Genomic DNA, 13949 nt, shown 5'->3' with positions numbered 1-13949 from the left:
TTTCCTCCCAGCTCTTTATCATTCTCTTCTCCTTCCAATTGCGGGGGTTTCTCATCCCTTGATTCGTCTATCCCCACAGGTTGGTTGGTATTCCCTTGGGGATTTCCCAACCTCCCTCTAATCCGTGCAAATCTAACTGATTTTCTCTGTTTCGATGGTCTATTCGGTGTACCAGTAGTATGTTTACGTTTTGGGGCTGGCAGAGTTGGCGCCCCATCAATCATAGCAATTATCTCTTCCCAGCTGCTCTATTGTTGAGTAAGACTATGGCTAACTATCATTCGTATTAGTCCATGGTGACTTACTACAAATTCTACATTTTGTGAATTTTTCATGCTTTGGGCAACATCATGAAGTAATGAATTTAAAAATGAAGGTAGGTTCATAGAGTATTTCTATTTTAATACAGCTAAGAGTTTAAGGTGTCATGGTCTTACCACCTCTTTCCTGCGTTCACAGGTGATGTAGCTCTGGATGATCTTCGCCAATTTCACCCACGACTCTCCTAATGCTATTGGTAGGACTCCCTTTCCTCTGATTGTTAGGTTCTAGCCTTCATCCTTGAAGATCTTCATGATCCTTTGTAGTCTCTCCTTCTTTAGAGTCCACACAATTCTAGTGGCTGGCAGTCCCGAGACTTCTACAATTACGTCATCGATGACTGCTGTGTGTGTTTCCCTTACTGTGGAGTGATATTCTTGCAAGTTTTGCAAGAATTCTATTTTTACGGTCTCGTTGGGTTCCTATAAACGATTGAGATAGACTAACCATCCTGCCCTTGCCAGGATTTCCCATGCAGTGTCAGAAACTGTCAATACTCGTGGTTGTCTTTGAATTGACCTTCCTCCCATGCTTTAGCTCACTATAAAAATGCAGAGACGGCAATGGAACAGTAGGTTGTTCAAACTGTTAGAAACACGGAGAAAATAACGAAATAGCAAGTCTCATTCAAATCTTCCTAATTGCTGCAGAGTATGATGTAGAAATAGCTTAGGAACAACAAGGCATGCAAATTGAAAAATGAGATACCTTTAAGCCTTGATATTCCCAAGTAAAATTTTACCGAATAGTAGTTTGACACTGTTGAGGGCCCCAAAATAAGGTCAACAACAAGTGGGATACCCACCCAGTCTGGAACCTGGTTGGCGGCTCCTTGCCCGTTTGGTGTAGCGGGTCCGACTGGGGATAATGGGACCAGCTTCCCAATCTAAAGGATGTGTGTGTGTGTGTGTAGATTTTGACGATGCTAATTTAGAGGTAATTTTTAAGCTAATTTAATTCTAAACTCTAAACTAACTCTATACTATTGTAATCTAACAAAAACAACACATCTAATCTATACTAACCCGGGGTAGAATTCTTTCATTATGCGATCTAAAAATATTTCATACAATAACTGGTAATAAAGATCATTCAGCTATCATAAGAATATAAATCAATTAAGATAAACCATTCTGCATAAGAAGTTAGGAAAAACAGTTGTGAACAGCATATCGCATAAGAGTTTATTCATATGTCAAGCACAAACAAATGACTCCACCGTACAAAAGTGCCAAATGGTAACCCACATATTCATACATTAACATATAAACAACTCAGCTGTATATCACTCTAAGAATATGAGCAGAAATTAATCAAGAGATAAAAGTACCATTTATGACTGATTTCAATCACAAACTTCAAGCAATAACGATTTATCTCTACTTACTTCTAAAATCTACTAAGAGTACAGAAGTACAACATCAGTAGCAGACATTAAAATGCAAACATAAATAAATCTCGATCCATCCATTCATCAAAAACCCCCTCCGAGGGTGCAAAAGTGCATGTTCTGAGGACATGTTTTTTGACAAATTTCCGGACCCTTCTCCAAATGCCATGAGAAGGGTTAAATACTACTAACTAACTAATCTTAATTACACAAATTTAGGAAACGGCTTCAAATGACCGCCCTTTTACTAAAACAAATTTATTTCTAAAAATTGTTGTAAGCAATGCAAGGTTTGCCTGGAAAGAGTTGGCTGGTTGTCTTTTTCTTTTGCTCGAGCAATAAAAGTAGAAATAACAAAAGCTGGCACCTCTTTATGACAAACTAGAAGATATTTTTGAAAATCTTCCTCTGGTTGGGTGTATTTGCTGTGTGTATACTTAGTATAACCCAGATTTCTTTCAAACTGATTGTGCTGTTGCTATTTTGGTTTCCGGCCGTGTGAATGACTCAATGAGTTAGGGATTTCGTTGCCTGAACAATCTTCCGTTATTTGTTCCAGGCTTTTCTGGAGCGTCCTCCCTCTTTAGCGTTTTTCTTTTTGCTTTACCCAGTCTGAGCTTCAGGATCTTTTGCAAACATGCTGCTTTTGTGCGCCTTTGACTCTGAGTCTTGGATAGTCTATTTTCATCAGTGTCTGTTGAGTGATACTCTAGAATCTGTAGCCCTGCTGCATGCGGCATCCATCTGCGAAGGCATCTCCTCTCTGTTATTCTAGTATTGGTGCTTTCCCCTTTTCCTTAGATGTTTCCTGCATATAGATTTATATTAGTTGTTGCCTTGTAGTTTACGCAAAGGAAAAGAGAAATGACGAAAAGATTGGCATGACAGCTTTAAGTTCTAATGAATGCATAATCATGACACTCATAATGACTTGACTCTTCGAAAAGCGCAACACGATCATCCTTGGATACTCAGGTGTGCAATCATTGATTTCCCTTAAGGTGCGCGCTCAATTTTGGGTTTACAGATCATGCCGAAGAAACTTTGCGATGAGTGGTTTCTTCGATTCGCATCACAGCAATTAATAGTCTCATTCATCGAAGATCGCAAATCACAAAATCGCAGGTCGTAATATCGCAGATCGCAATATCGCATTTTTCATTTGATCACTGTGCACTTCTTATGCGACGTTGCGATATGCGACGTCGCATATCGGCCATCGGCGATTCCTTTTTGTTTTCTTTTAAGGGCGCTTTCAAAATATGCGATGCAATGAATTTCGCATCGCTTCTTTGCAGCTTATTTATGCGCATAGGGAAACGCTTCACTCTCTCTTTGCGATGCGATATAGCTTTTAGGGAGTTAAATACAAAAATTTTGATAAAAATATTTTTGGGATTTTTTGTTAAGGGTCCCCCTTTGCTTGATATTATTGCTAATATCAAACAAAGAGGGGGGTTGTTGGTGACCACAACAATGGCGATTCACTGTGAAGAACCAGTTATCTCTGCTTTTCTATTGACATCTCCACTTCCGAAACAAAAAAATTTTCATATGTCTAAATTTTGTTATGGACAGATAGAGTAGATTACCCCTTATCCTGTCAATGATACTTTGTCTCACCTTTCTCTTATTCCAATTGTCTGCTTCCTTAGGCTTAGTTCTTGCATTCATACCAGACATTACTCGGTCCCTTTTAAAGATAAAATAAAGTCTTCTCTGCATACTGGCTTTAAAATATGCTCATTTGTCGTAGGCAGAGCCTCTGCGGCCCGCAAGCGTCCATAGCCTCGACAGGGTTACCATGTTATCCAGCAATGATCCTTTTTCCTGCTTGAGGTTATTTACAACATTTCAGAGAAAAATCCTTTTTGACACTTTTTCCTTCTTTTTTTTATTCTCTAAAGAACAATGTCTTGGTTTGGTGGCCAAATTATGACACAGTCATTCACTTGATTTACACTTTTGCTGAACAAGTTGGCTCATGATGAGACCCCTTGTCTTTTGATTGCAACAATCTTTGAGTCGTTGCCCTGTTTTGATAGACAGTATTGGAAAAGTCAGCAAGTTATAATATCTGTTATCATGATAAACCGGCTCGTGATGAGACCTCTTATTCTTTGAGATATAGTGTTTTCTCAGATTGTTCCTCTGAATGCTGCGGTTTCCTTTAGCAGGGAGGAAGTCATTGTTTTTCCTTAAGAAAGCTCTGGACGACAATAATAGAGTTTGAAAACAACAGCTTTACAGAGAATATTTATTTTATTATTGATGATACCTTTCATTATGCTGACATAAAACAATTTTTTACCAAAGGTTGCTTTCATCAAAGTTTTTTGAGAGGTTGAAACTAATATCATATTCAGGTTAAAGTTAACTCTATTTGTCAATAATAAAAATCAGATTTTCTGAAAAGTTTTGCTATTTGTACAAGTGAAATCAAAATCTGATAGAGAGTTGGTGTGCTCTTTCATGAATCCTTTTCAATGATCATTTACAACCGGTTTTATTTATAAGAAAGAGAAAAACAAAATAAAAGAAACTAAAACTATCCTGCAAAAAATAGAAGAATGATCTTCTATGGAAAATACATTTTAAGAATCTGTCCATTCACAGGCAAAGAATCTCTTCTACCTGCCAAATCCTACAACACAAACGTCGATGGGCCTATGACTTCTACAATCTAAAAAGGACCAAGCCACAGCTTCTGAAATTTCATATGTTTGCCCTTTTCTTCATGAGCCTTATCCCATTTCAAAACTAAATCTCCCATCTGAAAGTTCTTTCTGGTTATGATGTTTGAGTCAAAAGAGGATTTTATTAGCGCTTAGTGATGAGCATGGGTTTTCTTAGCTTGTTCTCGCCGTTCTTCTAGTTTGATTATCTCCATTTGTCTCAATTGTAAGGAGGAAGTAGATACTTCATCGATGTGTTGTACTAAAGACAAAGAGTGAATGACTAAGTGAGTTGGAAGAACCACTTCTTTCCCATAAACTAAATTAAAGGGAGAAGTGTCGATTGAAGCTTTCTTTGTAATTCTATCTACCCATAAAGCATTTACCAACGCTTTGTGCCAATTCTTTTGGTTTTGGTCGACTGTTCTTTTAATAATCCTGATTAGGTTTTTGTTTGTTGATTCAGCCAACCCATTACCTTGCGGATAGTAATTGGCAGAATATTTCAGTTTGAATCCTCTTTTAAGTGCAAACTCAGTCATTTCATTTCGAGAAAAGTATGATGCATTATCAAACATTAAGACCGTTGGCAATCCAAACCTAGTGATGATAAATTGATCTATGAATTCAATAATGTTTTCAGAATTAACTGTCTTGAGAGGAACTGCTTCTACCCATTTAGTAAAATAATCTGTTGCCATGAGGATATACCTATGCTGCTTAGAGGAGTGAGGAATGATCTCACCTATTATGTCCAAGCCCCATTGGCTGAATGGTTGCTCGATGTTAACCGACTGTAGCGGCATGGACGATTTCCTTTGTTTCCTTGCAACAGTTTGGCAGATTTGGCATTTCCTTACGTAATTGTATGAGTCTTTGAACAGCGTGGGCCAATAATATCCTGCACATAATATCTTATGCGCAGTAGCTTCTCCAGCATAGTGTCCACCTGCTGGTCCATCGTGGAGTTCCTGCAAAACCTTTTCGGCTTCAGTTTTCTCAAGACACCTAAGAAGTACAGAATCGTAATTCCTTTTAAACAGAACATCATTTATGAGCTGGTATTGTTTAGCTTTCAATCTCAGAGCCCTTTTCTTAGTGTGATCCAGATGTGATGGAGCATACCCGTTCTTAAGATAATAAATCGTGTCTGCATATAATGATTCTGCGTCGTTTAGGCTTACCTCATATGTATGTACCTCTTCAAATGAGTTCTCAGGAATTTGCGATGCTCCAGCTAACATTTTGGAGAAGCCTTGACCTCTTACGATGTTTGCTGGCTTGATCTCAAGGTCGTATTCTTGTAAGGCAGTAATCCAATTTTCCCTCTTTTCGCCCACATCCTTATGTACTAACAGGTTTCTTACCGCTGGAAACGGTACTATGACTTTGGTATGGACCTTAAGTAAGAAAGGTCAAAAATATTTGATCGCTTTGAAAACAGCATATTCTTGTTTCTCCACGTCTGAATAATTGAGTTCAGCACCTTGTAAGTTCGAGCTAAAGAATGCGATTGGAGCTTCCGCCTTCTCTTGATTTGTTTGAGTTAAAATTGTGGCATAAGATTTCTCTGAGGCAAAAGTGTATAAGATAAAAGATTCTGAAAAATTTGGGGTAGCTAAAGATGGAGCGTTGATGATAGCTTGTTTGATCAATTTGAATGCTTCGTGCTCATCTTGACCCCATTTAAAATTTGAATTCTTTTTTATCATATTTTGTAAAGGAGAAATAATATGTGAAAACTCCGAGACAAACCTTTTTACAAAATTGATTTGTCCAAGGAAAGATTGCATGGCCTTTTTGTTATGGGGCATGGATATTTCGGAAATTTCTTTGATTCTATCAGGTTCAATGTGAATACCAGATTTCGACACTATGAATCCAAGCAATTTCCCTTCACTTAATGCGAAAAAAGATTTCTTTGGGTTAAGTGAAATCCCATAACTTAAGCATTTTTGAAATATTTGTTTCAAATCTTTGAGATGTTCGCTTCGCTTCTTGGAGTACACTGTTATATCATCCAGGTAAATCACTACTGATTTATTGACTAAACCTTTAAACACGATGTCCATGGCTCTCTGAAAGCTAGCACCGGCATTGATCAGACCAAATGGCATCTTCCGATATGCGTATGTGCCCCATTTGGTTCAGAATGTGGTTTTGAACTGATCATCGGGATGTACCAGCACTTGATTGTATCCTGAAAATCCATCCAGGAAAGACATTAATTATGAGCCCGCTACTGCCTGTAATATTTGTTCCATAGATGGGAGGGGAAAATTATCTTTCTGACAGGCTTTGTTGAGATTCCGGAAATCAATACAGATCCTGATATCTACGTTTTTCTTTCTAACGGGAACCATATTGGATACCCATTTGGAGTGTCTGACGGGGAAAATTATTCTGGCTCTCAACAATTTATTTAGCTCAGTCTTTATCTGATTTTCTAAGTTGGGGTGGATTTTTCTGAGCTTCTGCTGGACAGGTTTTTCATTGTCAATCATAGGGATAGTGTGTTGAATGATAGAAGTGTTGTATGTCTTCAGCTCATCGCAATTCCATGAAAAAACGTTTTTGTATTGTCTCAGAAGACGGATATATGCTGATTTTTCTTCAGGGGCTAGGCTGTGGCCTAGATTAACGTTTTGCGGCTTCTGATCGGTTCCTAGGTTCACTAATTCATAGTTCAGAGTTGAACTGTAGAGTTTAGAATTAGCAGACCTTTTAAATCGACTTTTCAAATCATATAAATCTTCTAACTTAACCACCGATTTAGGTATAGCATTATCAGTGCTATTTTGCTGAATTTGGTGATCATGATGGTCTTCATCAATTATTTGATTTGAGTAGGAGCCTTCAGAAGTGAGGAAATTTACAATGTCTGGATCGTCATTGAATACTCTCCAGTTGGTGATGTTGTCAGGGATGGATGGTCTAAAGATTAATTCTATTGAAAACCTATCTGGACTGAAATCTTCGAAGGGAATAAGTCTAGAGGCTACGTTAGCTAACAGGTCTGTGCTCACATTTTGGACTCTTGGGATTGACGAAATATTGAATGCTATGAAATGTGAAGTCAGATCTTGAACTAAAGATTGATAGTGCTTTAAATGACTTGACAGGCAATGTATGGTGTTACGTACCTGCTTGACGACAATTTCAGAATCTCCAAAGACTTGAAGATACTTAACATTCAACCTGATTGCTTTGTATAGGCCTTGCACCAAGGCTTCGTACTCTACTGTATTGTTTGTGCAATCGAACTCAAGTCTGCATGTAAGCATGATCTTGTTTCCGTCTGGGCTAATCAGAACGCATCCTGCTCCTACTCCCTCATTAGATTTAGAGCCATCAAAATATAATTTCCAAAATAAAGACGTATTTACAGAGTTATCTAAAAAATTAAAACACTTTGAATCATCAGTTTGGGAAAAAATTTCCACTTGGGACAAGACTGAATTTTCTAAGGTGAGGTGTGAGCATTGAAATTGCCGAGGAAAGAATCTACTGAGTAATTGCCTATGATACTGCTGTTGTATGCTATTGCTTCGTTCTCTCCTTCGAATTCTGTCACTATGTACTTTTGGTGCAACTCTCGTTCAACCTTTATTTGATTCGGTTTACCGTTGTAGGGTAACCACATGTGCGACCAGTCGGTTGAGAAATATCCATGGAGTTTTTCGGACCAATCCCTGCTAAGAATTAAACCATAAAATTCAGGGATATCGACTACTAGAATGTCGATAACCTGGCATACTTTCAGGTTAGACGACAATCTTATGGTCACCTGGTTAAGTTCACCAATCACTTCGACTTGAGATCGATCAAGTTGAACTATGCGCACTGTGGATTTTTGTGGCTGAACATTCAATTTAGCACATATCGGTCTGGGTAGAATATTCGTTGAAGCACCAGAATCAACCAAGCAATTGTGCACGTTTTTATTGAAAATTTCATAAGTGAGAAGAAAAGGAGGAGTATGGGATCTTGACCTTCCTCCAATCAAGGCAATGTCATTCGGATCAATCTTATTGATCGTGTTGGTTGGAGGTCTTCCCATGTTGTGGGAAGCTACAGCTGTAGGTAAAGATGTAGTAGGCACGGCATGTAATTCTTTCATCATTATTTTCTTTTGATGTTTCAATTTGCTCAATTCGTAAAGAGTAATATTAGCCCTAGTCTTTTTCATGTCATCGATAATATTATAGTCCATTTCATCCGACACTATCAGTGTTCTTGATGGAGGTGCTTGATCTGATTGGACTGGGCTAAATTGGGTCGCTCTAGCAATTGTTTTCTTTGATCTGACCTTATCTTTTGTTGCAGGGCTTGCGCCCTTCTGTTTAGGGGTAGTTTGGGGAGGATCAAGTTGATTTTTGCTTCGTGTGCTAACCGGAAATGCTTCTTGATCCTCTTCTTGTGGGAGGATGAAATCCCACATTCCTTGTAGTTCCACAACTTCTTCATCATCGGTCTGCCCTTCAGTGGTATTCTCTTCTTCTTCTTCTTCTTCAGATTCGACGTTTGAGACAGCATTGGTTGGTTTCACCTCCATGGGAGGATTTCTTTTTAAAGATCTGTAGGGCTTTTTTGAAGAAGTTTCTGCTACTTGTTTTCTTATGTCAATCATCTCATTGGACATGGCCTTTAACACCTTTTGTAATCCTTCCATATCGAAAGGATCTTTCGTTTGCTTCTTCTTGGTGTCTTCTTTGAAAGAGATTTTCTTAGATTTGCGTTCTTCTATTGCAAATCTCTTTTCTAGGGAAACTACGCGTTTTTCTACTGCTAACGCCTCAGTTAAGTTTTCAACTAAGGTCCTCTTGTTTGCCCTATCTACGAAGATAGCCAAGTTTGATGGTAAGGCCGTGATGTACCATTCACATCTTACTTCCTCGCTGGGTTGAGAAGCAGCGAGAATTTTGTTAAGGATCTTATTGAACCGTAAATTGAAATCTTTAATGGGTTCTCTAGCCTCAGCTTTAAGATTAGATAGGTCATTGATCAATGTCGCTGTTGATCTATCATCGCCAAACTTGGTGAGGAATTGACTTTGAAAAGTGTCCCAACTTGTGATGGACCCGGAAGGTAACGAAAAGTACCATGACCCGGCTGTTCCTTGCATTGTATAAGGAAAGAGCCGGACGACAACATCCTCGTTGGTAACTCCGTTGAGATTAACAGAAAGCATGAAATTATTGATATGCTCTTCAGCTAGCATGCATGTTTCTGGATTGAAATTAGGTAGCCATTTCTCAGGATGGGCCGGTATTGGGCTCAGGGGTGGAGGCATTAAAATTGCCCCAGGATTGTTCCATGGAGACAGGGCCATCATTGAGCCGCTAGTTAATGAGAGTGCAGAAGACGGTCCCTGATGCTGAGAAGATGAAGGCATTATGATCTTTGATGATTCAAGAGGAAGTGTTGTGGAAAATGGATGAGTGATTTGGGATGAGGATGTGGGTGGTTGACTTCGCGGTGAGGGTATTGAAATGGACGAAGTAGATGAAAGAGTCTCACGGTCAGACTCTAGTGGTGTTTTCCTTGCTCTTTTCCTAGTACGGAGAGGGAGTTGACTTGGTTGAATACCAAATTTCTCACTCTTCAATCTGGTCAGGGGATGAGAAGGATTGTACTGCGAAGTTACGCTGCTCTGAGATTTATCAGACTTCTAAGAAAAAATAGAGAATCCCTGGAGTTTACGAATCAAAGTTCGAATTTCCGGGGGTTCAACGATAAGTTGATCTGATATCTTCGGGTAGGTTGCAGCGGTGGATACTCGAGCGACTTCTAACTCCGGATTTAACCACAATGGAGAAGTCGGGGGAGTTGATGAGGGTGATTTACTCTCAGAATGGCATTTAGATTTTGACTTAGTTGCCATTCATAGTTCGTGCCCTCCTTCTAGCACCAAATATGTTGAGGGGCCCGAAATCGGGTCAACAACAAGGGGGATACCCACCCGGTCCGGAACCTGGTCAGCGGCTCCTTGCCCGTTTGGTGTAGCGGGTCCGACTGGGGATAATGGGACCAACTTCCCAATCTAAAGGATGTGTGTGTGTGTGTAGATTTCGACGATGCTAATTTAGAGGTAATTTTTAAGCTAATTTAATTCTAAACTCTAAAATGACTATATACTACTGTAATCTAACAAAAACAACACATCTAATCTATACTAACCCGGGGTAGAATTCTTACATTATGCGATCTAAAAAGATTTCATACAATAACTGGTAATAAAGATCATTCAACTATCATAAGAATATAAATCAATTAAGATAAACCATTCTGCATAAGAAGTTAGGCAAAACAGTTGTGAACAGCATATCGCATAACAGTTCATTCATATGTCAAGCAGAAACAAATGACTCCACCGTACAAAAGTGCTAAATGGTAACCCACATATTCATACATTAACATATAAACAACTCAGTTGTATATCACTCTAAGAATATGAGCAGAAATTAATCAAGAGATAAAAGTACCATTTATGACTGATTTCACTCACAAACTTCAAGCAATAACGATTTATCTCTACTTACTTCTAACATATACTAAGAGTACAGAAGTGCAACATCAGTAACAGATATTAAAATGCAAACATAAATAAATCTCGATCCATCAATTCATCAAAAACCCCATCCGAGGGTGCAAAAGTGCATGTTCTGAGGACAAGTTTTTTGACAAATTTCCGGACCCTTCTCCAAATGCCATGAGAAGGGTTAGATACTACTAACTAACTAATATTAATTAAACAAATTTAGGAAACGGCTTCAAATGACCTCCCTTTTACTAAAACAAATTTATTTCTAAAAATTGAATCTAATTTCTAACCGTTTCTGTATCTGCTCCTTAGTGCTGTAAGCAATGCAAGGTTCGCCTGGAAAGAGTCAGATGGTTGTCTTTTTCTTTTGCTCGAGTGATAAAAGTAGAAATAACAAAAGCTGGCACCTCTTTCTGACAAACTAGAAGATATTTTTGAAAATCTTCCTCTGGCTGGGTGTATTTGCTATGTGTATACTTAGTATAACCCAGATTTCTTTCAAATTGATTGTGCTGTTGCTATTTTGGTTTCTAGCCGTGTGAATGACTCAATGAGTTAGGGATTTCGTTGCCTGAACAATCTTCCATTCTTTGTTCCAGGATTTTCTAAAGCGTCCTCCCTCTTTAGCGTTTTTCTTTTTGCTTTACCGAGTTTGAGCTTCAGGATCTTTTGCAAACATGTTGCTTTTGTGCACCTTTGACTCTGAGTCTTCGATAGTCTATTTTCATCAGTGTCTGTTGAGTGATACTCTGGAATCCGTGGCCCTGCTGCATGCGGCATCCATCTGCGAAGGCCTCTCCTCTCTGTTCTTCTAGTATTGGTGCTTTCCCCTTTTCCTTAGATGTTTCCTGCATATAGATTTATATTAGTTGCTGCCTTGCAGTTTATGCAAAGGAAAAGAGAAATGACGAAACGATTGACATGAAAGCTTTAAGTTCTAATGAATGCATAATCATGACACTCATAATGACTTGACTCTTCGAAAAGTGCAACACGATCATCGTTGGATACTCAGGCGTGCAATCATTGATTTCCCTTAAGGTGCGCCCTCAATTTTGGGTTTACAGGTCATGCCGAAGAAACTTTGCGATGAGTGGTTTCTGCGATTTGCATCGCAGCAATTAATAGTCTCATTCATCGCAGATCACAAATCGCAAAATCGCAGGTCGTAATATCGCAGATCGCAGATTGCAATATCGCATTTTTCATTTGATCACTGTGCGCTGCTTATGCGATGTTGCCATATGCAATGTCGCATATCGGCCATCGGCGATTCCTTTTTGTTTTCTTTTAAGGGCACTTTCAAAATATGCGATGCGATGAATTTTGCATCGCTTCTTTGCAACTTATTTATGCGCATAGGGAAATGCTTCACTCTCTCTTTGCGATGCGATATAGCTTTTAGGGAGTTAAATACAAAAATTTTGATAAAAATATTTTTGGGATTTTTTGTTAAGGGTCCCCCTTTGCTTGATCTTATTGCTAATATAAAACAAAAAGGGGGGTTGTTGGTGACCACAAAAGACACGTATCCCAGAAATTTATGAGGTTAGCCTCCCCCCTGCAATGTGATAGGCCGTCCTTGGCCATCGAATGAGGGAGCGACGTGCCGATCTACCATGGTATAGAGACATAAAGGAACAACATATGTGGAAATGCCATGTTTACAAAAGGAGTAGGTTGCCAAAATCAAGGTGTATAATAGGATCGCTTAACAAATAAGAGAATGTTGTGTTATGATGGAGGCTGGGAGGATAGGAAAGCTGACGTACACAACCAGTCTAATGCAGTCATTATTGACTTTTCTGTCATGATTGGTTATGATAGAGTTTTCATGTGTTTAATGGTTCGTGGAAGTGATATACATAATATTATTTGACGGATTACAAATGTATAAGACAGAGAAGGGTCTTAATGATTACTATTGGTGTATAACGAATGTGACTTCGATACCATTAATAGAGCTCTACTACCGACAGGTGTCCATAACCTTGGCAGAGTTGTTTATTTCACACATGGAACCATGATCCTTTGTGTATTGTTAAGAAGCACTGTACAATTTCAAAATGGAGGCCATTATGTGGGCTTTGTAACCAGTTAAATCATAATTCCATTGACCAGGAAGGAGTGAAAGGTGGGCAGGTCGGCTCATGATGAAACCTCCTATTCCAAGGACTCTTTTATTTTTTCTGATATGCCTCTTGGATCATATCCCTGGTGTGGTAGCCATAGTGGGAATTCCAATTCACTTTCTTCCTTATGATCATGGTAGGCTGGCTCTTGATGAGACCCCCTATCTTGCATTTGAAAATTCATCTAAACAAAACTTCTTCATTTTTTTCCTTTTTTTTTATAAAATGTTTTCCTATCTATACGCAAAGGGTGGTTTAGCCCTCTTTAAGCGTAGGAATGGTGGAAGAAGTCTTAACATCTCAATAGAAAAAAGTAAACCCTTTGTTGTCCATAGCAATTTCTTGTAAAAGTAGCCATTTTATATAATTTGTTGATTACAGTATGCTCTAGCTTTGTATCCAATGCATGAATGTATAGTTGTGATCCAAATGACCTGAAACAAGAGGAACAATAGGTATCCTTAACAATAAGTAAAAGGAATACAAGAATGTTGTCATTTGAAAAAGGAAGGGCAAAAAAATACCAGTGTTGTTACTTTGAAAAAGGAACATCAAAAACCGAAACTGTCGTTCCTTTGGAAAAAGGAACAACAAAAACTGAAAATCTCATTCCTTTGGAAAAGGAATAGCAAAAAACAAAAATGTCATTCCTTTGGAAAAGGAACAACAGAAAACGCAAATGCCATTGCTTTGGAGAAGGAACAACAAAAACTAAAAGTGTTGTTCCTTTGGAAAAGGAATAGCAAAAATCGAAAATGTTGTTCATTTGGAAAAGGAACAAAAAAAACACAAATGATGTTCCTTTGGAAAATGAACAACAAAAAAATGAAAAGTGTTGTTCCTTTAGAAAAGGAACAGCCGAAAAATCAAATGTCGTTCCTTTGGAA

The sequence above is a fragment of the Pinus tabuliformis genome, chromosome 3_2 (genome assembly GCF_031772625.1).
Source record: "Pinus tabuliformis cultivar Carrire ecotype Pingquan chromosome 3_2, CPIR1, whole genome shotgun sequence".
Lineage (NCBI taxonomy): Eukaryota > Viridiplantae > Streptophyta > Pinopsida > Pinales > Pinaceae > Pinus > Pinus tabuliformis.
Note: the sequence above shows the minus strand (reverse complement) of the source record.